This window comes from Lepidochelys olivacea (genome assembly GCF_965140295.1).
Source record: "Lepidochelys olivacea isolate rLepOli2 genome assembly, chromosome: 11".
NCBI classification, from domain to species: Eukaryota; Metazoa; Chordata; order Testudines; family Cheloniidae; genus Lepidochelys; species Lepidochelys olivacea.
This window is the reverse complement of record NC_140421.1, coordinates 77,163,492-77,190,069: the sequence shown is the minus strand read 5'-3', so window position 1 is coordinate 77,190,069 and position 26,578 is coordinate 77,163,492. Positions and strand designations below refer to the sequence as shown.

At 52.5% G+C, this 26,578-nt stretch overlaps 1 protein-coding gene and 1 long non-coding RNA gene across 2 annotated transcripts in view; both read left to right on the top strand.

The window, feature by feature from the left end:
* The window catches only part of LOC311528369 (uncharacterized protein), a 231,789-nt gene that overhangs the window by 145,018 nt on the left and 60,193 nt on the right, over window positions 1-26,578 (top strand). The window lies entirely within an intron of this gene.
* Window positions 16,858-26,162, top strand: LOC311528371. Its single transcript, XR_014713587.1, has 2 exons — window positions 16,858-18,984; window positions 23,689-26,162. It is a non-coding gene; the product is annotated as an uncharacterized lncRNA (long non-coding RNA).

The following is a 26,578-nucleotide window of genomic DNA, read 5'->3' as shown; positions in this document are numbered from 1 at the left end:
TGGGCCTCCGGGGCCAGGCTCCTGTGGGTCAGAACTCACTGGGCACAATGTTACTCCTGGGGGCCCGGTTCCAGGGTCACCTTAACCCAGGGCCTGGGGTGCTGGAGGCCTTTGCCCTGGTGTCCCAGGGCAGCCCCTGGGGATTGCTGCGGCTGGCCTGCGTGGCGCTGGATTAGCACCGTCTGTCCTGGATGCCCGCAGCTGAGGACGCAGCAGAGCACACCGGAGTGGCCGACTCGCCTCCACACTCCAGCCCCCCGGCACCTCAGGAGCTCCCAGAATTGCAGACTTTTGTATGCGCTCTGGGTGCTCTGTCCCTGACAGCAAGAGTCACAAGGGCGTCGAGGTGCCTTTGTGACTCGGACGGAGCCAGATGTCGGCAGGCGGGATCGAACCTGGGATCTCAATGCAGGAGCCCCTGCCACAGGAGCTAAAACCCATGCGGCTGTTAGCTCAGGCTGGAGAGCAGACTCATCGGTTCTGTCTCGAAGTGGTCCTGGTGCCACGAGATGGGCCAGAACCCCACAGCCAGGAGATATGCGGGTCACCCCGACAAGGGCAGGGATGGGCCTGGTCTGACGTTCAGCCGTGCCTGTGAGCCATGGGAAGTGCCTCAGAATCAGGCACCTGAGCCAGGCACGTCTGCCAATCCCACGAAGCACCCCTGGGCTTCTTGAGGTGCCTAAACCCCCTTGTCAAACTGGGCCTCCTTCGACAACCCAGAGAAACTCGTAAAGACTGGCTGGAGTTGATCACACTTCAAGAGTGTTCCTTTTCAGCCCCCTGAGCAAGGGGCAGGTCGTTCTCCTGTCAGAGATCCCAGCTCCGGGAGATATGAACACACACAGCAAGGGGTGCTTTCCATGAGCACAGCCACACAGCGTCATTACCATCGTCCTAGGGGAGATGCTCGTTAATGAGGAGACGGGAGCGCGCTCTTCTTCCTGCTCTTCTGGGCTCCCTTTTTCCCACTTCTCCTTCGTCTCCGACGGCTCCTTCTTCGTCCCTGCAGCAGAAAGAAACATTCTTAACATTTTGCTTTTCCATGTCTTCTCCCTGGTTTCCAGAGGGTGGAAGCTGGGCACAGAGCCCTGAAGCGAATTGCCCCGGGTCGGACTGAAGGTTGTTGGCAGAGCTGAGCAGAGAACTCCGATCTCATGCCTCTTAGCCAGGGGCTTTTACCAAAGAAGACTTCTTCTTATCTCGGCGCCGGTTTCTTTTCTTTTCTACTCTTCCTCTCCCCTTGCCCACCTTTCCCGTCAGTGACGGGCAACAGGCCTCGTTTTGCATTTAACCCCCCAAGAAGGAGTGACTCAGCTCTGGTACGGTTCCCAGCTGTGACCTGCTGAGACCTCGGGAGCATTTTCCTGATGAAAGGGACCCGATCCAGTGTTAGGATATAGATATTCAGGCCTGTCTGTAAAGGCCTAGACTCTAAGAATTTAGGTGTATTCTTATCGCTTGGCTAGTTCTAGAGGTATAAAAGAAAGAAATCACTGTCTGCCGGTGTAAGGGCCTTCTCTTACTGTGACAGTTTGTGGCCCTGTGCTTAGGTTCAGGCCTTTGGCTAAGCAGCAGAGGCAGCCATAAGCTGGGAAGCGACCGGTCACATCCTCACATTCCAACCTAGTCACATTGAAATAAGGTGCTATTGGACTGTTAGGCACTATCAGGACAGGATTGTATTCCTATCACCTCCAGAGAAAGGGAAGTGCCGAGAAAATGTAAAAGGAAACTTCGTTTGATAGCATCCTGTCTGGCAAGAACTCACTTATCAATAGCTGGGATGTGAAATCCTCACTTCGGTATTGTTTTGTCATTATAGTTCCCACTTTGCTCTAATAAATTGGTTAGTCTCTAAGGTGCCACAAGTACTCCTTTTCACTTTGCTATTGTTTGTCTGTATAATCTCTCTGGTTCTGTGATTGTTCCTGTCTGCTGTATAATTAATTTTGCTGGGTGTAAACTAATTAAGGTGGTGGGATATAATTGGTTACATAATCATGTTACAATATGTTAGGATTAGTTAGTTAAATTTCAGGAAAATGATTGGTTAAGGTAAAGCTAAGCAGAACTCAAGTTTTACTATATAATCTGTAGTCAATGAGGAAGTGAGTGGGTGGGGGTAGGGGTGGGCATGTGGGTGTGTGAGATGGGAATGGGGGTAAGAAAATTGGAATCATGTTTTGCTAAAGGGGGAGATGGGAAAAGGAAATGGGGGTAAGGAAGTTGGAATCATGTTTGGCTAAGGGTAGGAATGGGAACAGGGACACAGGTGTAAGGCTCTGTGGTGTCAGAGTTGGGAAGGAGGATACTAAGGAAGGAAACTGGAATCATGCTTGCTGGAAGTTCACCCCAATAAACATCGAATTGTTTGCACCTTTGGACTTCGGGTATTGTTGCTCTCTGTTCATGTGAGAAGGACCAGGGAAGTAAGTGGGTGAAGGAATAAGCCCCCTAACATCCAGGAGAAAAGAAATGATTTCCTCCAACGTCCAGCCTCTCTGTTCCCCTTACAGCCTGGAGTAATGTTAATACTCCCCACCCCACAGGGCCAGAACCCAAGAGGGGGTGACCTGACATTGTCAGCTCTCCCCACCTCAGCGATGGACCTCTGCCACCCTCTCCAAGAGGATCTGGCACTAAATGGATTCCAGAGTCTGAGGTACCCATCACTGTCCCATGAGACGGCCCTGATGTGGAAGTGTAAGGGGACTGTTGGCCCCTTACTCAAACTCAGTGGGGTTTTTGGTTGGCTAGGTCCCAGTCCCAAAAGGAAGGGGAAGGATGGATGGGAAACCAGGACTCTGATACTGACAGTCCTCAGGGGCCATGGGGAGAGGCCAACGCTCCAGGTCAGCCTGATTGACAGGGCGGGCAGGCTAATGACGGAGTCAGGGGGTCAGAAAGGTCCCCGTCCTCCGCGTGAGCTGGAATTGCCTGGCTCAGGCAGCGTGGGGCCGAGCTAAGGAGAGAGCAGGGGCCCGAGCTGAGCTGGGGAGCAGAGGCGGGCCAGCCAGCGGGGCAGAGAGACAGCCCAGGGAGAGCAGACCCTGGGCTGGGAGCAGGGCTGCAGCCACAGAGCCAGCGGGGCCGGAGAAGCAGCCCCGGGGGCTGGAGGCAGAGCAGCAGCATCCGTGCTGAGGCAGGGTGGAGCCGGAGCTCGAACAGTGGGGCTGGGGCTGGAGCAGTCTGGGGCTGGGTGCGGAGAGCAACGGGGGCCAGCCAAGGGGGGACCCTGGCAAAGGGCCCAGCGCAGAGAGACACCCCCAGCCGAGGGTCCTTGCAGGCCAGACTGGGAGGGGGATCTGAACCCGGCGGGAAGGAGGGACCCACTCCCCAAAGCCCGGAGGGGTGTGGTCACCACCAGAGCAAGTGTCCGACCCGCTGCATCCCTGCGGCACAGCCAGGGCCGGAGAAGGGGCCTGGGACCTACAAGGAACCAACTGTGAACGGCCCTGACGTTCCAGAGACATGGTTTGTGACGTTCCCTGCCACAGAGCGGGGTGATGTGTTTTCCTTTCATCTTTCCCATTTTTCCTTATTCTTTTTTAAATTAATTGCTGTTTAAATAAACTGTATTTGCTTTAAATCGTACGTAATGATCAGTGGGTCAGGGAAGCGCCCAGTGCAGAGAGAGCACCCCGGAGTCGGGACTCCCGAGCCCCTGTCCTAGGTGGCCACAGCAAGGTTGGGGGTCGAGCCCCCCAGGAATCCTGGGCCCAGCCTTGTTGGGGTTACGAGGACTCTGCCAGACAGGAGAGTGGAAGGGGAGTCCTCCAGGGCAGGGAGGCCTCTGGGGAAAGGAAGTGGGAGCGAGGACTCAGATCCTTCCTCTAGCCCATTTCACTGGAGAAGTGCAGAAGCCAGGAAAGTTCCCCACAATAGCGGGACCGTTCCCCCGCTTCCATAAGGCTTGTAGACTGACTGGTGAGAGTATTCCTCACATGCTCCTTGCTAACCATGTGATTTGTATCCTCACCTGTGAGATCCAGTTCAACTTGGTCTTGCTTCTCCTGCAGCTTCTCCTCCTCTGATGCCACCTGGTTCTTGGCTGCTTTCTTCTTCTTCTTCTTCTTCTTCTTCTTCTCCTTCTTCAGGGAAAAGCACGTCCACCTTCTTGGAGAGGAAACTGTTCTCTCCTCATCGCTATCTGCCATTGAGTTGTCAGACTGGCTACAGACACAGAGTCTTTTCATGCCTGATAGGATCTTCCACGAGCATTTGCTTCTCGTGGGCTTCTCTGGCAAGGCCTGTTCTTGCTGGCTGATGGCAGAGCATGCCTCCATGGCTGCCGGTTGGACGAACACCGTGTGCACATGGCTCTCTCTGTGCTCCCGAGAGGTGAGTCTTTGAAAAAAGGAACGAAGCCTGGAATAGAAAGACGGAGGAAATGGGTTTTTCTGTCCTACTCTAAAGGAAGGGAATTAGTCTGCCCAGGATTCCCAGATCCAAGAGAGTGGTCTTTTGAAGCCATCTGCTCCTCTAATAGTCAGGACTGGTTCATACAACAAAAGAATATAAGCAACAAAAGACTGGTCACACTGGGTCAAACGAAAGGTCCATCTAGCCCTGTATCCTGTCTTCCGACAGTGGCCAGTGCCAGGTGCCCCAGAGGGAATAAACAGAGAATCATCAAGTGATCCATTCCTGTTGCTCACTCCTGGCTTCTGGCAAACAGAGGCTAGGGACACCATCCCTTCCCATCTTGGCTAACAGCGATTGATGGACCGATCCTCCATGAATTTATCTAGTTCATTTTTGAATCCTTTGTTTCTTTGAAATTTGCTGCTTATTAACAAAGGCTTCAATGGGGGCACTTCGATTTGAACCAAGGACCACTTAATGTGCAGTCAAACACTCTATCACTGAGCTCTACCCCCATGACTAGACCCAGCCCCAGTTGAAGACACTTGGGACCATGGTGAAAGAGGAATTCTTCTGGGAAAGTTCCAGGGCCCGTGTTATGCAGGAGGTCAGACTAGATGATCAGGGCTGGCCTTAGAGCCTTTGAAACTGTGAATTTATGAAGCTCAAGTTGCCTTTAACGGCTAGGATGAAAATTGCTGCTCCTGTCCAAGAGGAGATGCTTTGAGGTTTCAGCCAAGGTCAATTTCTGTTTTCTTTGCTCATTGCCGGGGCCTAGTTGCAAAAATGCTTCATTATTAACCCTACTCCTTTGTGCACAGAATGTTGGGACTCTGGGAACAGACAGGGCCAAGCCGAAAACCAAGACACCTCTGTTCCCAGAGAAGCCAGTAAAAGGAACAAAGGATTGTCATCTAGAAGGCTTGAGGGTCTGGAAGGATGGATTAGCAGCTGCAAATATGTTGACTTATTCTCAACTATTCCAAAATCTGGACTGTATTAGCAGGGGGAAAATAACCAGTAAACTTTAAGTGAAGAATTTCCCATACGATTTATAACGTCCAATCAGAACAATAGGCCACCCAAACAATGACAAAGAAATCACAGCGAGACCCATGACAAATTTAGGCTGCAGTTTATTTAAACCCCTTTTCTGGAAAGGGATTGCAGGGGGGATTTAACACGTCTGTTTTTTGTAGCCCAATGGGGGAATAGTAGAATTTGTAGAGAGTTTTGAAGTCTCTCTCCATGAGATTATTTCTGAGAGAACTACCAAGATGGCAGCCAGGGGATGGGAATGGAGCTGGGTCACTTTCAATAGCTTCAGATTGATTTCTTCTGCATATCTGAGCTCATTTCTGTGTCTTTCAATCATGTACATTCTGAGACCGATCTTGTCTCAATACACATACATTAGACAATCATGACATGAGACAGACGGTTTCTATTCACTACTTGAAGGCAAGGAGTGCATTAGGGGCAACTCCGAGGGAAATACTATTGATGGAGCTATCAGTCTAAATTCTACACCAGTTTTTTATCTTCCCTTTAGGTTATAGCCATGGAAATTCACCCATGCTAGTCTGCTGAAAGATAAAAGCATCGAAATCTGCCTCCAAAGACCGTGACAGGCTGAAGCAGACGGAGAAGGGAGAGATGCCCACATTCAAATCAAAACGGAACGCTGAGACCTGACTGTTGCAACGCTGGCCCCCACCCGTCCCTGCACCGGGGGGGGGGGCCAAGCTGAGCCTGAGAAGAGGCAGAATTGACCAATGAACATTGCCAAAGAGCCCCAGTAACACGCCAGCAGCCCCCCATCCACCACCCCCTCCAGCCCCCAGCACCTCCCGCCCAGCGGCAGCCTCGCCCGTCAGCGCCTCCCCCTCCCTCCCCACTCCTCCCGCCCGCCGCAATCGGCTGTTCTGCAGTGCGCAGGAGGCTCTGGTGGGGAAGGGGCAGGAGCGAGGGCATGGCAGGCTCGGGGGAAGGGGCAGGGGCCTTGGGGGAAGGGGTGGAGAGGTGGCAGGACCTGGGGCAGAGCAGGGGGTTGAGCAGTGAGCACCCCACAGCGTATTGGAAAGTTGGCATCTGTATCTCCAGCCTCGGAGTCAGCGCTGTGCAAGGAGCCGCATATTAACCTCTGACGAGCCGCATGCGGCCCCGGAGCCCCAGGTCGGCCACCCCTGCCCGAGGGGAAGGAGGCACCAACCTGTCATGTGCGATCGAAGGAGCAGGAAAAGAATGTGGGAATTACCTTCTGTAAAAACTCATCTTTTGTCGAAAACCTGTGGAAAAAGCTGATGCAAGAAGTTGTTGACAGAGGGATAGTCCGCGTCTCTCAGCAGCTCCTTGGGTCACCAGCCGTTGTCAACCAAGGCAGTTGGCAGACTGAAGGCAGGGCAAGAATGCTGAGGCCGAACAGTCTTTGCTGTTGGCATCCGTGACCTCACAATCAACTTAAGCATCAACACACACAGACCCCCCACCCAGAGAGACACACGCATACACAGAAGCTGGTAACATTTACAACATGGAGAGATGCACCCAAAATCTCGAGGACTTTTGATTTGGGGGAGGGCATCATCGGCGCTGACTGCATGGGTGTCCCGGGGCTGGAGCACCCATGGGGAAAAATTAGTGGGTGCTTTGCACCCACCGGCAGCCAAGCTCTGCCATCCCCCAGAGCATCTCCCGCTGACCAACTCCTCCTCCACCTTTCCAGGGCCTTCTGCCCACCACAAAACAGCTGTTTGGCTGCATTCAGGACGCTCCCATTTGTTGGGGGAGGAGCAAAGCCATAACTCACCCAGAGATGTGATTTTATTAAATGGTTCGGAGGCTCAGAAACACGTAGAAAATGTTCCAAGGCCCTGAGCTAGTGAAAGTGCCAATCACCCAGAGAGCAGTGGGAGCGGGTCCAAGATGTAGCAAAGAGGGTTTCCTGCAGGGAGAAGGGAAGCAGGGAGATTGCAGCTCTTTGGGACAGAGACTGTCTGTTTGTTCTGTATGTATGCAGCACCTGGCACAATGGGGCCTGATACCTGAGTAGGGCCTGGACACAGTGCTAATAAAGCAAGGGCATTTGTTGAATTACTGAAGTGCCCTGAGTCCCCTGAGTGGAAAGGTGGCAGGTGAAGCGGGGCAAACCCTAGACAGATGGGATCTGCCCAGCCTGGGGCAGCATGTGCGGGAAGGGGGAGGGGAAAGGCCATTGGGAGTGTTTCCACAGAAGGCAAGATATCAGGGCACCAGCCCTAGCATGGCTGAGTGAGGCTGTTTCCTGGGATAGATCTCCACAGACAGCATTCGTGGGCAGGCTGGGAGGGATGGCCTGGATTCACTTTGGAGTGGATCCAGTGTAAATGAGACTAGACTTCTCCCAGAAGGGCCCAGATACAACAGTGACAGACACTGTGGGTGGAGCCTGTGAATAAATAAATGAGGTGCATTATAAAACAGTAGTAAAATAATCCCCCTGCTCTGTGACCCCAAGTCTGACCTTGTACCTGTCAATGGGGCATCATCACTGAATGGGGGAGCTGTTAATGAGGCCCCACAGGGATTGGCTGTAGCCCCCTCACGTCTCAACTTTTTATTTAACGATCTGGAAGGAAGTATAAAATCACTGTGGCTAACACAGCTTGGAGGAGTGGTAAATAATGCTGATGATGGGGCCGTTGTATGGAGCAGCCTGGAGAGTTTGGTAAACTGGGATTAGTAAAACAAATGCAGCCAAAAGCAAGGCCCTATAGCTGGGAATGGAGACGGGTGGCCGCACCTAGAGCCTCGGGAACGGTAGCCTGGAAAGCAGTGACTAGGAGAAGGATTTCTGTGTCACAGAGGACAAAGAGCTGAACACCGACTCCCATTGCTAATGTGATCCTCGGACGTCGAAACAGGGGAGCAGCCTTGGCTTCTTTGTGTATGTAATTAAATCACCTCTTCATTTCTTTAAGTAGCTGGTTGCTTGTTTGGGGGCTTTTCTGGGGGCGCGGCTTCTGCATTGGTTTTGGTTTTGTTTAAATTTCCCGCCGGTGAGGGAGGTTGGCTCCTGGTTGTGCAATCGACTCAAAAAAAAGATTTCAAGGGCTGCTGGCTAGTTCCTCTGCTCAGGAAAGTGCGGGGGGGCCATGGCTGCCGGGGACCTGGCCGAGAGCTTCCAGGACAAAGTGACTTGCTCCATCTGCCTGGAGTATTTCACAGACCCAGTGACCATTGAGTGTGGGCAGAACTTCTGCCGGGCCTGCCTCAGCCAGTGCTGGGGGGAGCCGGAGCCAAAACTTCTCCTGCCCCCAGTGCAGAGAAAGCGCCCTGCAGAGAGACCTGCATCCCCACGGGCAGCTGGGGAACCTGGTGGAGCTAGTGAAATGCCTGAGGCTGCAGGCGGGGCCAGAGCCCGAGGGGCAGAGAGTGGGTGACAGGCACCAGGAGGCTCTGAAACTCTCCCGCGAGGAGGATCAGCCCCCCCCTTTGCTTGGTGTGTGACTGATCCTGGGCGCACCACACTCGCACGGTGGTTCCCATGGAGGAGGCTGCCCAGGAGCACAGGGTAGGGAACAGTTATCTGCATGGTTGGAGTTACAGGGGCAGCTTCTCTGCAGCCACAGAGCCCTCCCGTGTGTCTGACCAGCCCTGGGTTAGAGCCAGGGAGCTGCCTAATAACGGGATTGTTGTGCAGTGGGAATTTTTCATAATAGTTTGGATGAATATTGTGTGTGCCTCAGTGTCCCCTATGTGGTGCATGTTTAACACCCACAGACCCCCGTTGTCGTCAGCTGGGATCAAAGAGGGGGACCTGTGGAGCTTAATGGACGAGCCTCTACTGCGTGAGCTAAAAGACCTGTTCTCCTCTCCAAGACTGTAGGAGGTTCACACATCTTTAGTTGGTCTAGGTGCTGCTGAAGGGGGACAGAGCGCCACACCAAGCAGGCATGGGTTACACATGGTTAAGGCTATGAGTTTTTCACAGAGGTTGCAGAAGTCACGGAATCCGTGACTTCCAGAGACCTCTGTGACTTCAGCTCGAAGCTCCAAGCGAGCCCCCACAGCTGCCCAGCCACTGTGAGCGGTGTGGGGACCCCGCAGCTGAACTCCCCGTGGACAGGTCACGGGCTTCTGTGAATTTTTCTTTATTGCCTGTGACCTGCCGTGACTTTTACTAAAAATATCCCTGACAAAATCTTAGCCTTACCCATGGTTAGGTAGGTGAGAGGAGGGCGGAAAGGTGTTACTTGTAGAGACCCAGAGATACAGGCATGAGGGACAGCTGGCTGCCTGGGGCCCCATGCCCATGGAGTGTCCCAGAAGACAATGGCCATTCCAATTGTCTGGACATTTGGCACCAAACAATAAATGACCATGGACGGCCCACCCTCCATGGGAAGCCAACCAAGTGTACCCAGCTGGAGGACAAAGGACTAGGCTGGGGTTCTAAGTGTGGGCAGCTGGAGGCAGGAGAGGAGCTTGTGGGCTCGGACGACAGAGGGGACAGAGGGCTCTGGGACTGACCCAGATGGACCTTTCCGTTCTCTGTCTTCACTAACCACTGTCTGTGTTGTGTTCCAGACATGTCAAAAAACAGGGAGAGTCAATTATTTTTTATAAAGATCCAAATTTCTTGGTCAAGGCATAGTCAAGGTCCAGACTTCAGAGAAAATAATAAAAAATAATAACAATCTTGATCATAATAAAATAATAAAAAGATTTCAGGATCTGCTGGAAAGCAGCTGGTGGTCCAGACTTGACTGCCCCTGTAATATCCCCCCCTGCTTTTACAGTGCAGGTTGAGAGTCACTCCAGGGTAAGGAAGTGGGGTACATGGCTCCCTGGGAGCCTGCAAGTCTCCCTTGGGTGTCCAACTCAGGTGGACTTGCTGACGTGAAGCAGGGGTGTTGAAGGCTCTGAGATTCAGAGTCAGGAGGCGGTGAAGCCAAGTGACTTTCCTCATTGGAAAAAGTGTGACCTTAAGGGGGTTGCCACACTAAAGAGCTCCTCCCAGGGACTGTTCAAGAGTACCAGACCTATGGCAGGGAAACAGCCTGGAGATGATGGTGCTGGGCCGGAGCGGGCCAGGCCCAGCAGCTCTGCCGGGGAGCTACCTTGGAGCTGAGGTCACTTTTTCAGAGGGTTGGAGAAGGGGGACCTGCTCCCACAGCCTCACTCTGCTCAGTGACGATGTTATCGCTGGGCCCAAACCAGTGACCCCAAACCAGCCCCCAGAGCCATTGTCTGTTTGCAGGAGCAAATCCCGACCCGCCTGCAGCATCTGTGGGAGGAGACAGAAGAGCTCCTGGGCCTGAAATCCGACTGGGACAAGGAGAGGGAGAGGCTCCTGGTAGGTGCCCTGCCCTGCCCGGCTGCTTTGCACAGGGGTGTCAGCAACAGCAGCAGGGGGTCTCTGCGCTGCTTGGGGTCTGGGTCATTCAGAAGGTTAAAGGGTTTCCAGGGTCGCTACAGGGAGACAGGTCAGGGCCATTTTAACCAGTGCAGGGCAGACTCTGCTCTCAGGTACCTGGTGTACATCAGGAGTGAGCCCACCGAAGTCAGTGGGGTCAGGTCAGACTCCTCTGGGACCCTGCTGTTAGTTCCCACTGGGGTCAATGGGTTTACACCAGGGTAGCTGGGAGCAGCCTCTGGCTCTGTCTCTCTAGCGCTGGGAGGGGGGGCAGAGGGAGAGGCCAGTAAAACACTGAACAGGCGCAGATGTGGCAGGGGTCGGGGCGGAGCAGGGGGAGACTTTTGCTGATCCCAGGGTTCGAGTGTCAGACGTCCCAGTGATGCCATTGGGCAGTTTGGGAAGCACCATTTGCCACGGCCTGGTCTGCACTTCACTCTGGTACTGGGACAGTGGTGGGGACGGGCTGGGGGCTGGTGATTTTGGGTCACGTTTTTATACTAGCAAAAGCTCTCGTGTAGCCACGGTTACTCTGGCAAAGAGATGGAATGAAACGCTCTGGGGAGCCCGGACAAGGCTTTGTACCATTTCCCAAGACACCCGCTCTCCCCGGGTCCCTGCCCTGCCCCTGCGTCTCTCTGTGCACCCCAGAGGCAGACGGAAGTGGAGCGGCCGCTGGTGGTGTCCAAGTGCGAGGGGCTGCACCAGTTTCTGGCCGAACAGGAGCGCCTCCTCCTGGCCCGGCTGGGAGAGCTGGGCGAGGAGATTGGGAGGAGGAGGGAGGACAATGCCACCCACCTGGGTGAGGAGATTTCCCGGCTCAGCGCCCTGATCACGGAGCTGGAGGGGAAGCGTCAGCAGCCGGTGCTGGAATTGCTGCAGGTGAGACAGTGTCGGATGCACCCAGAGCCCAGTGCAGGGAGGGGACGGCCCCTGAGTCACTCGGGCTGACAGGGTAACTCAGTGCAGGGCGCACGGCCCGGGGCGTCTGCAGGGCCAGGGGCCCAGGGCTGCAGAGAGACAGGAGTTTGGGCTGTCGGGGAGGTGGGGGAGGCTGGTGAAAGGCTGTTCCAGCCCTGGGCTCAGCACAGAGGACCCGGCCGTCCCGTCCCTGCGGAACATCTGGTGTGAACGGGGCTCTGCTCCCTCTAGCACAGCCCTTCAGAGTCTCCACCCCACTGGGGGAGCAGCCTGTGGGGCCGGGCTGGGGGAGCAGAGTGACCCGTCTGGGGCAGGGGGCCGGCTGGGCCATGGCCACTGACTCTCTGCTCTGTCTCTCCTTCCCCTCTGGGGTGTCAGAAGTGCTGTGAGCAGATACACCCGGGCTCCGTCTGCCCCCAGGCCTCCTTGTGCTGGGAAGAGACTCAGGGTATGTCTACACTACGGAATTAGGTCGAATTTATAGAAGTCGGTGTTTTGGAAATCGGTTTTATATAGTCGAGTGTGTGCGTCCCCACAGAAAATGCTCTAAGGGCATTAAGTGCATTCACTCGGCGGAGCGCTTCCACAGGACCGAGGCAAGCGTCGACTTCCGGAGCGTTGCACTGTGGGTAGCTACCCCACAGTTCCCGCAGTCTCCGCTGCCCATTGGAATTCTGGGTTGAGATCCCAATGCCTGATGGGGCTAAAACATTGTCGCGGGTGGTTCTGGGCACATATCGTCAGGCCTCCGTTCCCTCCCTCCCTCCCTCTGTGAAAGCAAGGGCAGGCAATGGTTTCACGCCTTTTTTCCTGAGTTACCTGTGCAGACGCCATACCACGGCAAGCCTGGAGCCGCTCAGCTCACGGTCACCGTATGTCTCCTGGGTGCTGGCAGACGTGGTACTGCATTGCTACACAGCAGCAGCAACCCATTGCCTTGTGGCAGCGGACGGTGCAATAGGACTGGTAGCCGTCATCGTCATGTCCGAGGTGCTCCTGGTGGCCTGTGTGAGGTCGATCAGGAGCGCCTGGGCAGACATGGGCGCAGGGACTAAATTTGGAGTGACTTGATCCGGTCATTCTCTTTAGTCCTGCAGTCAGTCCTATAGAACCATCTTATGGTGAGCAGGCAAGCGATACGGATTGCTCGCAGTCCTATTGCATCATCTTGTGCCGGGCAGGCAAGCGATGAGGATGGCTAGCAGTCCTATTGTACCATCTTCTGCCGAGCAGCCATGAGATGTGGATGGCATGCAGTCCTTCTGCACCATCTGCTGTCAGCCAAAGATGTAAAAGATGGATGGAGTGGATCAAAACAAGAAATAAACCAGATTTGTTTTGTACTCATTTGCTTCCCCCCCTGTCTAGGGGACTCATTCCTCTAGGTTACACTGCAGTCACTCACAGAGAAGGTGCAGCGAGGTAAATCTAGCCATGTATCAATCAGAGGCCAGACTAACCTCCTTGTTCCAATAAGAACAATAACTTAGGTGCACCATTTCTTATTGGAACCCTCCGTGAAGTCCTGCCTGAAATACTCCTTCATGTAAAGCCACCTCCTTTGTTGATTTTAGCTCCCTGAAGCCAACCCTGTAAGCCGTGTCCTCAGTCGCCCCTCCCTCCGTCAGAGCAACAGCAAACAATCATGCATCTGAGTTGAGAGTGCTGTCCAGAGCAGTCACAATGGAGCACTCTGGGATAGCTCCCGGAGGCCAATACCTCGAATTGTGTCCACAGTACCCCAAATTCAACCCGGCAAGGCCGATTTAAGCGCTGATCCACTTGTCAGGGGTGGAGTAAGGAAATCGATTTTAAGAGCCCTTTAAGTCGAAATAAAGGGCTTCATCGTGTGGACAGGTGCAGGTTTACATCGATTTAAAGCTGCTAAATTCGACCTAAAGTCCTAGTATAGACCAGGGCTCAGAGCCCAGGCAGCAGACCCAGCATCCCGACCGTGGGACGGTCTCACCCTCTGGATCCAGCCCCCCTCCATCCCCATAGCCCTGGGGCTGCTGCCGCTGTGTCTGTGTGACCCACCCTGGGAAGGGGAGTGCCCCACAGCTCTGGGCTGGAGAACCCTCCCTGGGACCAGGCTGGCTTGGGGGATCATTAATGGGGCTGAGAGCCTGTCACCCCGAGGGCCCAGCTAGGACCTGGCCCCAGCTCTGTCATGGCCCAAAGCCTGTCCCGTGTGAGGGGGGCCCAAGGGCCTGTGGGGAAAGAGCTGAGTGTCCCAGCCCAGGCCCTCGTGGGGCAGTGTCCCGGTCCCAGAACCCCCACCCCACGGGGAGTGACCAGGCCCCTTGGAGGCTGAGAGGAGAAGCTGAGAAGAAGCTGGGCCTGGAGAATGAGCCCCTTGCTCATCCCCGGGAGAAGCCCCTCCAGGCCCTTGTAGGGAACGTGGGGTTGGGCCAGGTGTGAGGGGAGCTGGCCCTGCCTGGGCTGGGTTTTCTCTCTGGATGGAGAGAGGCCCCCAGTCTCCAGGCTGGCCCCCCGGCAGATCGTGCAGGCAGTAAATTCCCTGGGCAGCAGAGGTCACGGCCCCGTTAGCCCTGCCTGTGGCCCAGCTCCCACCCACTCCCCATCTGGCTCTGGGGGGCAGGAACTTAGAGCAAAGGAGGGGGAGGAATAAACACGCTCATGTCTCTGCAGGGATGAGAAGGCCATGTCTCCGCATCCGGTGCCCGAGTCCCCTGAGCTGGAAAAGAGAATCCGGGATTTCCCTCGAGAGAACAATCTCCAGGAGGCTGTGACGGGATTCCTGGGTAAGGGGCGCTGCTGGGGGTTTCTCTCATTGTATTTGAGCAGGGCAGGGGGAGGGATTTGGCCCAGCAGGTTGGGTTATTATCAGTTCCTGTGTGCCCCTATTACTCGTGGATCAGAGCTTCATTCAGAGCACTGTGACTGCCCAGCCCAGAGGGGCCCAGATCCTGGGAGAGCCCTTGGGGTCCCAGCTTCCCTGGCTGCTCAGAGCAGAGCCCAAAGGGGAAGATTTCAGGAGAGCAGATAATTCATAATCATGAATCTGTGCGCCCAGTGCTGTCTCCTGCTCTCTCCCTGGCTATCTGAGCGCAGGGGCGGGTGCTCTTGGTTAACAGGAGACGTTATCACGGATTCTCAGCCTCCCTGACTGACACCAGCTGAGCCTCAGGGCCCTAGTGTTTAAGCACTTTGGGCCACACTTTCAATGGTATTTAGGTGTCTGGTGGGAACCTCCAAAGCACCTAACTCCTATGGACTTGCCTAACCTGCTTCAGCCCTTTTGAAAATCCCATTCTCCAAGCTGTTTCCCTGCCATAGGTCTGGTGCTCTTGAACAGTCCCTGGGAGGAGCTCTTTAGTGTGGCAACCCCTTAAGGTCACATCTTGATTATCATGCACATTGTCACTTTGGATGAGCTATTACCAGCAGGATAGTGAGTTTGTGTGTGTGTGGTTTTTGGGAGGGGGGTGAGGGGGTGAGAGAACCTGGATTTGTGCAGGAAATGGCCCAACTTGATTATCATGCACATTGTGTCGAGAGTTGTCACTTTGGATGGGCTATCACCAGCAGGAGAGTGAATTTGTGTGTGGGGGGGTGGAGGGTGAGAAAACCTGGATTTTTGCTGGAAATGGCCCAACTTGATGATCACTTTAGATAAGCTATTACCAGCAGGACAGTGGGGTGGGAGGAGGTATTGTTTCATATTCTCTGTGTGTATATAAAGTCTGCTGCAGTTTCCACGGTATGCATCCGATGAAGTGAGCTGTAGCTCACGAAAGCTCATGCTCAAATAAGTTGGTTAGTCTCTAAGGTGCCACAAGTCCTCCTTTTCTTTTTGCGAATACAGACTAACTCGGCTGTTACTCTGAAACCTGTCATTATGCAAGGCACTGCATTTAGCCGTATGGAGTGGAAATCTATCAACTGCATGAAAAAACTTGTACAGATACAGAGAGACATCATCTTCCTTCTATCTACATAGAGTGCTTCCGCCGACGTGCACGGGCTGAAATTGTGGAAAAGCAGCATCACTTGCCCCATAACCTCAGCCATGCGGAACGCAATGCCATCCACAGCCTCAGAAACAACTCTGACATCATAATCAAAAAGGCTGACAAAGGAGGTGCTGTTGTCATCATGAATAGGTCGGAATATGAACAAGAGGCTGCTCGGCAGCTCTCCAACACGAGTTTCTACAAGCCATTACCCTATGATCCCACTGAGAGTTACCAAAAGCAACTACAGCATTTGCTCAAGAAACTTCCTGAAAAAGCACAAGATCAAATCCACACAGACACACCCCTGGAACCCCGACCTGGGATATTCTATCTACTACCCAAGATCCATAAACCTGGAAATCCTGGGCGCCCCATCATCTCAGGCATTGGCACCCTGACAGCAGGATTGTCTGGCTATGTAGACTCCCTCCTCAGGCCCTACGCTACCAGCACTCCCAGCAACCTTCGAGACACCACTGACTTCCTGAGGAAACTTCAATCCATCGGTGATCTTCCTGAAAACACCGTCCTGGCCACTATGGATGTCGAAGCCCTCTACACCAACATTCCACACAAAGATGGACTACAAGCCGTCAGGAACTCTATCCCCGATAATGTCACGGCAAACCTGGTGGCTGAACTTTGTGACTTTGTCCTTAACCATAACTATTTTACATTTGGGGACAATGTATACCTTCAGATCAGCGGCACTGCTATGGGTACCCGCATGGCCCCACAGTATGCCAACATTTTTATGGCTGATTTAGAACAACGCTTCCTCAGCTCTCGTCCCCTAAAGCCCCTACTCTACTTGCGCTATATTGATGACATCTTCATCATCTGGACCCATGGAAAAGAAGCCCTTGAGGAATTCCACCATGATTTCAACAATTTCCATCCCACCATCAACCTCAGCCTGGTCCAGTCCACACAAGAGATCCACTTCCTGGACACGACAGTGCTCATAAACAATGGTCACATAAACACCACCCTATACCGGAAACCTACTGACCGCTATTCCTACCTGCATGCCTCCAGCTTTCACCCTGACCACACCACACGATCCATCGTCTACAGCCAAGCTCTGCGATACAACCGCATTTGCTCCAACCCCTCAGACAGAGACAAACACCTACAAGATCTCTGTCAAGTTTTCTTACAACTACAATACCCACCTGCAGAAGTAAAGAAACAGATTGATAGAGCCAGAAGAGTTCCCAGAAGTTACCTACTACAGGACAGGCCTAACAAAGAAAATAACAGAACGCCACTAGCCGTCACCTTCAGCCCCCAACTAAAACCCCTCCAACGCATTATTAAGGATCTACAACCTATCCTGAAGGCTGACCCAACACTCTCACAAATCTTGGGAGACAGGCCAGTCCTTGCCTACAGACAGCCCCCCAACCTGAAGCAAATACTCACCAACAACCACATACCACACAACAGAACCACTAACCCAGGAACCTATCCTTGCAACAAAGCCCGTTGCCAACTGTGCCCACATATCTATTCAGGGGACACCATCCCAGGGCCTAATCACATCAGCCACACTATCAGAGGCTCGTTCACCTGCACATCCGCCAACGTGATATATGCCATCATGTGCCAGCAATGCCCCTCTGCCATGTACATTGGTCAAACTGGACAGTCTCTACGTAAAAGAATAAATGGACACAAATCAGATGTCAAGAATTATAACATTCATAAACCAGTCGGAGAACACTTCAATCTCTCTGGTCACGCAATCACTGACATGAAGGTCGCTATCTTAAAACAAGAAAACTTCAAATCCAGACTCCAGCGAGAAACTGCTGAATTGGAATTCATTTGCAAATTGGATACTATTAATTTAGGCTTAAATAGAGACTGGGAGTGGCTAAGTCATTATGCAAGGTAGCCTATTTCCCCTTGTTTTTTCCTACCCACCCCCCTCCAGATGTTCTGGTTTAAATTGGATTTAAACTTGGAGAGTGGTCAGTTTGGATGAGCTATTACCAGCAGGAGAGTGAGTTTGTGTGTGTATGCGGGTGGGGGGGTGAGAAAACCTGGATTTGTGCTGGAAATGGCCCACCTTGATTATCATGCACATTGTAGGGAGATTTCAGAGTAACAGCCGTGTTAGTCTGTATTCACAAAAAGAAAAGGAGTACTTGTGGCACCTTAGAGACTAACCAATTTATTTGAGCACGAGCTTTCGTGAGCTACAGCTCACTTCATCAGATGCATATCGTGGAAACTGCAGCAGACTTTATATATACACAGAGAATATGAACCAATACCTCCTCCCACCCCACTGTCCTGTTGGTAATAGCTTATCTAAAGTGATCATCAGGTGAGCCATTTCCAGCACAAATCCAGGTTTTCTCACCCTCCACCCCCCCACACAAATTCACTCTCCTGCTGGTGATAGCCCATCCAAAGTGACAACTCTTTACACTGTTGGGAACACTGGGGCATGGCCACTAGGTAACTCGAGGGGATGGAAGACCACAAGTGTCGATGAAGCCCCCTCGCACTAGGCCCCTGTGTCCTTGGCCCCCCCCCCTCCTGCCTGGAGGCACTCACAGCAGCTCTGTGTGCTAGGCCCAAGTGTCCTTGGCCCCCCTGCCTGGAGGCACACACAGCAGTTATGCTGAGAATCTGCAACAGTATGTTGCAGAGTCAGACTGCCTGAAACTAAGCAAGGCCAAACAGGGGAGATATGGAAGAACAATGCTGAATAAAGCAGCTTTATGTATAGTTTAACAAATGATACAGAGAATCAGGGAACTAGCTGGGAACTGGATTGGCTGGCTATATGGATACTTGGAGCAGCTTGCTATTGGATAAGTATGCTGGAAAAAAGGATGTATAAAAGCCTGTGTAACTTCCTGCTCTGTTGTACAGGATTTGAGATTCAAATCTCCCTGTACCTTTTTGAAGCTTCAAATAAACTTTTCTGCTTCTCCACCCCGTTGTGATTATTGGGTGTAGCACACCGGGTAACGAACCAACTCAAGCTGTTGTTCAGCCTCTCGGCACTGGGTGCCGGCAACAGCTTTTGGCGTCCCTGGGTGGGCCCGAGGCTGCAATTTAGCCTTGCCCGGACCCCTCCTGGAGGTCGAGGATTGCGGCGAGAACCGACGCCCAGCGCGCACCGGTGAGTTCATCGGGGGCCTCGGAGGAGACGCGATTTGATCGACCCCAGAGGGCACAACGGTGCAACGCACTCATATAGTGGAGAAGCTGTTGTGGACCACGGTGAAGAACCGGTCCCTTGGACGTGGGGGAGGAGCAGCTGCAGGGCCACGGTGAAGAACCGGTCCCTTGGATCAGGTAGGATCCTTTTAAAATCCGGATTATGTGCTCTGTTGGAACCTGGGGACGCCCAGAGTTACCCTGTAGGTATGGGACAGGGACAGAGCTCAGAGGTTAGGGCACGGTGTACGCCCCTAGAGTGCATTCTAGCAAACTGGAAGGTATTTGGTGCGGATCCGATGACTAAGAGCCAATTAAAACGATTCTGTACAGTTGACTGGCCTCAATATCAACTCGAGGACCAGGAGTGGTGGCCACCAGGAGGGTCAATTAATTACAACACGATCCTTCAGTTACTCCTGTTCTGTCAGAGAACAAGGAAATGGAATGAACATATGTATGCGCATTTGTTTCTGGCTTTATGTACTCAACCAGATATTTTACAGCGCTGTAATCTGACTCCAACTGGTTTGGTAGCAGCTAATGTTAGTCCCCAGACCCCCACCCCCACTGTAATGACAGAGCCGGTGTCCCCTTCGGCCCCTACACCCACACCTTGTAAGTCCCCAATGGTTGGCCTATACCCCTTAATCACTGAAACTAAAGTCGCCCGGTCTGGATCAGACAGGCGTCCTGCCACAACTATGCAGGTTTATACTCATGTGCCCTTTAATCCTGTGGATTTGGCTGCTTTCAAAGCACAGGCAGGAGAGTTTTCCACCAACCCAAGCAGGTTTATATCAGTCTTTGAGGGGTGCCTCAGTAGTCACAAGCCGGACTGGGATGATTGTAACGTCCTCCTGCGAACCCTATTGTCTGAGGTTGAAAGACAACAGGTTGTGTCCAAGGCAAGGGAGGAGGCACAGAGACGGTACGACCGGGATCGTATTAATGTCCCTGACCCGGATGCACAAGTCCCCCGACCAGACCCCAGGTGGGATCCAAATGATCATGGGGATATGACCCGCCTTACCTCCTATAAGGAGTTGCTTTTGCATGGACTCCGTCACTCGGCTGTCCGACATAATAATTGGGCAAAGCCATATGAAGTAATGCAGGATTTAAAAGAAAGCCCAGGGGCCTTTCTACAGCGTATTCGGGACACCATTCGACAGAACACTAATGCAGACCCCGATGATCAGGCAACTGAGTCAATTATTAAGGGAATTTTTACGAGCAGAGCAGCCCCTGATATTAAGAGAAAGTTACAGAAAAAGGAGGATTTAATGGGTATGACCATGGCACAAATTTTAGAGACTGCAAACCGAGCTTATAGTCTGAGAGAGACAGAGAAGGAGAGAAAGCAAGTGAGATTGATGGTAACAGCGGTACAGGCCGGCACTAAGAGAAGTGGCCGGGGAGGAAGGGGCCGTGGACGCGACCGTCCGGGCCTGCAGGAGAGACGACTGGGTCGCAACCAGTGTGCCCTGTGTCGACAGGAGGGACACTGGAAAAATGAGTGCCCAAAGAGGAAAGAAAAGGGGGGTGCCCCTATGATGGCGATGGTGGAGCAGGAATAGGGGTGTCAGGGGAGACGGACCACCCTACCCCCGGAACCCCGAGTAAAGATGCGGGTGGGAAGCTCAGAAATAGATTTTTTAGTGGACTCTGGAGCGGCCCGAACTGCCGTAAATCAGCCTCTTCAGTTGCCAGTAGCAGATTCCCTTACTGTGGTGGGAGCCACAGGCAGGGACACCAAGTGCCCAGTGTATGCCCCAGCGGAATGTGCTTTGGGAGACAGGACTATATCCCACAAGCTGGTATACCTCCCTGAGTGTCCAACCCCTCTGCTGGGACGGGATCTACTTTGTCGCCTCGGTGCCACCCTGCATTTTACTGAGGACGAAATAACCCTTACCTTACCCCCTGAGAATGCCTGGATCATGACCCTTGCAGTTGAGCCCTCAGCCATGCAAGCCCCAGAATGGAGCCCGTGGGAAGACCAGGTGTACCCCCTCGTGTGGGCATCAGGGATTCCAGGAAAGGCCACCCACCAGACCCCTATTACTATTCAGCTCATACCAGGGAAAGGCCCAGTGCAAGTAAAACAGTATCCAATCAAGAGGGAAGCCAGAGAAGGTTTACAGGAAACTATAGATCGATTCCTAATGTATGGTATTCTCCGGGAATGTCAGTCAGCCTGGAACACTCCCATTCTACCCGTACAGAAGCCTGATGGCACGTATCGGCTGGTACAGGACCTAAGGGCAGTCAATGAACGGGTTAAGACTCTGCACCCTCTTGTCCCTAACCCGTACACCTTATTGGCTTCTATAGGGGGACAGTATACCCATTTTTCAGTCCTTGATCTGAAAGATGCTTTCTTTACCATCCCAGTTGCCACCCCATCACAGGAGATCTTCTCCTTCGAGTGGGAGGACCGAAAAAGGGTTAAAAAGCAACTTTGCTGGACAGTGTTGGCCCAGGGATTTAAAAACTCTCCCACCCTTTTTGGCCAGGCTCTGGCCAGGGACCTACAGGAGTGGGATAATGAGGAGGCTCTCCTTCTGCAGTATGTAGATGATTTGTTAATTGCCACTGTGGGCCAAAAACCCTGTCTTAAAGCCACCGTGAGCCTCCTGAATTTTATTGGACTTCGGGGATATCGTGTAGCACGGAGTAAGGCTCAAATTGCCCTCCCAGAGGTACGGTACCTCGGGTTTCACATACGGCAAGGGGAGCGTCAGCTTTCAAGCGAAAGAAAGGAAGCTATCTGTCAAGTTCCTACCCCAAGTAACCGTAAGCGGCTCAGGGCATTTCTGGGTATGGCAGGCTTTTGCAGGATATGGATCCCAGAGTTCGGACTGTGGGCTAAACCCCTGTACGACTGTGTAAAAGGAGCAGATCATGACCCCTTCTATTGGACCCCAGAGGCTGACAGGGCATTTAAAATCCTGAAAAGAAAATTGATGGAAGCCCCAGCTCTGGGCCTGCCAGATCTCTCTAAGCCGTTTCAGTTGTATGTACATGAACGAAGGGGGGTGGCGCTAGGAGTGCTTACACAGCTGTTAGGAGCATGGAAGCGTCCTGTGGCTTATTTTTCTAAGCAATTGGATCAGGTTGCAAAGGGTTGGCCGGCATGTTTACGGGCGGTCGCAGCTACTGCCCTAGTGCTTGAGGAAGCCGAGAAGCTAACATTGGGAGGGGTTATGCAAATCTATACTCCCCATATGGTCCGAGCCTTATTGGATGCAAAGGGAGGGCTTTGGCTCACCCAGGCTCGGATTGCTCGGTACCAGGCTAAGCTGTTAGAGAACTCTGAAGTCACCCTACAGCCTTGCCCCTCCCTTAACCCAGCCACTCTCTTGCCAGAAACAGAGGAACAGAAACATGACTGTTTAGAGATCATAGATGCCCAGTACTCCAGCCGTCCGGATTTAAAGGATGTACCCCTCCCAAATGCAGATTATGAGTGGTACACGGATGGTAGCAGTACTGTAATAGATGGGCAAAGGAGGGCGGGTTATGCTGTTGTGACCCTCCATGACACTGTGGAAGCTGAAGGTTTGCCTGCTGGGACCTCTGCCCAGCTTGCCGAACTAATAGCCCTGACCCGTGCACTTGAACTGTCAAAAGGAAAGCGGGTCAACATTTTTACTGATTCAAAGTATGCTTTTGGTGTGCTGCATGCTCATGCTGGCCTATGGAAGCAAAGGGGAATGCTGACAGCCCAAGGCTCCCCAGTCAAGTACGGGCCCCAAATCCTCCAGCTCCTAGAAGCTGTACAACTCCCCTCGGAAGTGGCGGTGGTACACTGTAAAGCCCATCAAAGGGAGGATCAAGATGTGGCCAGAGGTAACGCCCGGGCAGATAGAGAGGCTAAGCATGCTGGCACCCTGCCATCCCCTCAGGCTGAGAACGCCCATATGCATGCCCTTATCCCATCAGTAGGGGAGCTTCCAACCCCTCAGTACTCTGGGGAGGAGAGACAGCTAACTGACAAACTCAGTCTCCGGGAAAAGGAGGGATGGCTCCATTCCCCAGAAGGGAAGGTCCTCTTACCAAAGGGCCTAATCCGGCCAGTGCTGCAGAAACTACATCAAACCACTCATGCTGGCAGGGAAGCACTTATCCAGCTACTGGGAAAATACTTTATCACTTCCGGACTCCGACCCCTGGCTGCCCAGGTACAAGCGGACTGTTTAGTCTGCCAAAAGAATAACCCCCGACCGGGACATCCTGTGCCACCAGCTGCCCTAGAACCCACTCCGGGCCCCGGACAAGTGTGGCAAATAGACTTTACTGAGTTTCCCCGGACTCAAGGGTTCAAATATCTCCTTGTTATAGTGGATCGGTTCAGCGGATGGCCAGAAGCCTTCCCATGCCGTAACTGCACTGCCAGGACAGTGGCTCTCAAGTTTGTTAAGAAGATCGTTCCTCGCTTTGTACTCCCCCTGTGGATGGAATCTGACAACGGGACACACTTCACGTCAAAAATCATTCAAAGCATCTCACATGCCTTACGGATCCCCTGGAACTCCATACGCCCTGGAGACCGCAAGCCAGTGGGGTAGTGGAGCGTACCAATCAGACCCTTAAACGGCATCTCTCAAAAGTGTGCCAAGAAGCCTCACTGCGATGGCCTGATGCTTTGCCCCTCGTCCTACTCCGTACCCGCGTTCTCCCAAAGGGTAGATTAGGGCTCAGTCCCTTTGAAATTATGTTTGGAAGGGCATGGCCCATGAATGGCACCCCGGTTCTGTCAGGGGAATGGGAGTTGGGTAATGTTTTTTTGTCACAGTATATGTGTTCCCTGTCTGCTGTTCTCTTGTCTCTTCACAGGTATACCAAGGATTCCCAGCCTCTCCCCTTGGACTCTCCTGTTCACTCCTTACAGCCCGGTGACTCTGTGCTTGTTCGCACCTGGAAAGACGAGCCTCTCCAGGAAAAGTGGAAAGGACCCTATACCGTCCTGCTGATCTCCCATACAGCGGCAAAGATCGAGGGATACAAGATACATCACTCTCGTCTGAAGGCAGTAACCGCCCCCTCGTCAGCAGAACAGTGGACCGTCCAACCTGCTGACTCCTCATCTAGTGACGATCTCGGGCTAAAGCTACTGTTTAAAAGACACAAATAGCGGGCACCTTAATGCTAAAATGGGCCCACCCAGGTACTGGAGACCCTGGGTTGGGAAGACTCTGGTAATAATTAATTGGGTAACATTGTTATTCTTTGTATTGGTATTTCCAAATTGTGCATATCGGGAGCATAACTCCTTTGTTTTGCTTGCGCACCATGTTGCTACTTTAACAAACCAGACTGATTGCTGGGTATGTGCTCCAACTCCACTGTCCCCAAAACGGGAATGCCCCTTGACATGCTGCCCTTGACCCTAGCAGAATTAGCCGCCACCAAAGAGCTGGAAAGAACGGACTCACCGTTCTGGAATAAGACCTCTTTACAGCAAGCCACCTATCAGGACCAGGAGTATTCAGTTGCAGTACTCACTGAGGGAGTGTTATGTTTTACCCGAAACCAATCTGATCCCTATGGGCGTCCTGTGGGAAAGAGCTCCTGTGTTATTACACAGTGGGCTGATGGGTATTGGATAAAGACCAACAGGGGAGGCCAACGGTGTGGGTGTAATGGTTCCTCCCCTTTTAGGGAAACACTTACAAATAATCTTACCACAAAAAAGGGGTTTGGAAATTTAACTTGCCATCCAGTTAATATCTCCAATGTAGCAAGCCAATGGTGGGTTTGTAGTGGTCCCTATGGCGAGTGTAATTTGAACGGCACAATTAGAAATGCCCACACTTGTACCCAATCAGGAGGATGGGATGCCCCCCTAAGGGCATATGAACTGTTTGGAAAAGCAGCCTTAAATATCCCAGGAATCCCCTTAAGAAACAGTCCTTATTGGGCCCTACAGGGTCACTATTTTGTATGTGGCCGAAAGGCTTACAAGGTGTTGCCAGCCAACTGGACAGGTAGCTGTTATATAGCTCATGGAGTTCCTCATCTTTCCATAACTGCCACACTGCCCAAAGGAAAGATTAGAAATGCCCGAGACACCTCTGTTGAGTCACGAGAAAAGACCCTGCGGCGACTGACTAAGGCATTGGCGGACAATATGAAGAATCCCTTCACAACCGAGAAGCTGGTAGGGTGCTCTGTACTGGGAATAGCACCACTGTTTACCGGGCCAGCCCTGGCATGCATAGGCCGCTATACTGTAAGGCTGCCGATGGTACTTGAGAAAGTGGCCTTAGAGTTAGAGGACTCGGTTAGTGATTTAGGGTCAGCAGTAAAAACATTAAATAAAGAGGTACAGCAGCTCAGGACGTTTTCCCTCCAAAACAGGCTGGCTTTGGACTATCTCTTGGCATCCCAAGGAGGGGTTTGTGCCCTTATCGGGCCCCGATGTTGTGTATATGTAAATGATAGCAGTTATGAGATCTATGAAAAGGTGGTACAGGCTGAAGCCCATGCCCGAGCCGGAGCACAGGTTGCCTATACTGCCCCAGAGAACGATTGGTTGCAAACCTTGTTTTCAGGCTGGGGTTTGTCGTCTTGGCGGTTTATTTAGCCTGCTATTGAAATTTCTCTTTCCTGTATTGCTTGTATTACTGGTATTATGCTGTGCGGTATCATGTGTCAGGGCCCTTTTGCAAAAGTTAATAAGTCATTCTCTTCAGGGCTATCACAAAGTGCTTATGCAAAGTCATATTGTAAAGAAATAAGTAGCCCAAGTGAGAAAACTCAGAGCCAAGGCTGTTGAGTGTTCTCAAAGGGGGGAGTTGTTGGGAACACTGGGGCATGGCCACTAGGTAACTCGAGGGGATGGAAGACCACGAGTGTTGATGAAGCCCCCTCGCACTAGGCCCCTGTGTCCTTGGCCCCCCCCCCTCCTGCCTGGAGGCACTCACAGCAGCTCTGTGTGCTAGGCCCAAGTGTCCTTGGCCCCCCTGCCTGGAGGCACACACAGCAGTTATGCTGAGAATCTGCAACAGTATGTTGCAGAGTCAGACTGCCTGAAACTAAGCAAGGCCAAACAGGGGAGATATGGAAGAACAATGCTGAATAAAGCAGCTTTATGTATAGTTTAACAAATGATACAGAGAATCAGGGAACTAGCTGGGAACTGGATTGGCTGGCTGTATGGATACTTGGAGCAGCTTGCTATTGGATAAGTATGCTGGAAAAAAGGATGTATAAAAGCCTGTGTAACTTCCTGCTCTGTTGTACAGGATTTGAGATTCAAATCTCCCTGTACCTTTTTGAAGCTTCAAATAAACTTTTCTGCTTCTCCACCCCGTTGTGATTATTGGGTGTAGCACACCGGGTAACGAACCAACTCAAGCTGTTGTTCAGCCTCTCGGCACTGGGTGCCGGCAACAACACAATGTGCATGACAATCAAGTTGGGCTATTTCCTGCACAAATCCAGGTTTTCTCACATCCCGCCACCCCCATACACACACAAACTCACTCTCCTGCTGGTAAGAGCTCATCCAAACTGACCACTCTTCAAGTTTAAATCCAAGTTAAACCAGAACATCTGGGGGGGGGGGGGGTAGGAAAAAACAAGAGGAAACAGGCCCGTTGCCAATTGTGCCCACATATCTATTCAGGGGACACCATCACAGGGCCTAATCACATCAGCCACACTATCAGAGGCTCGTTCACCTGCACATCCACCAATGTGATATATGCCATCATGTGCCAGC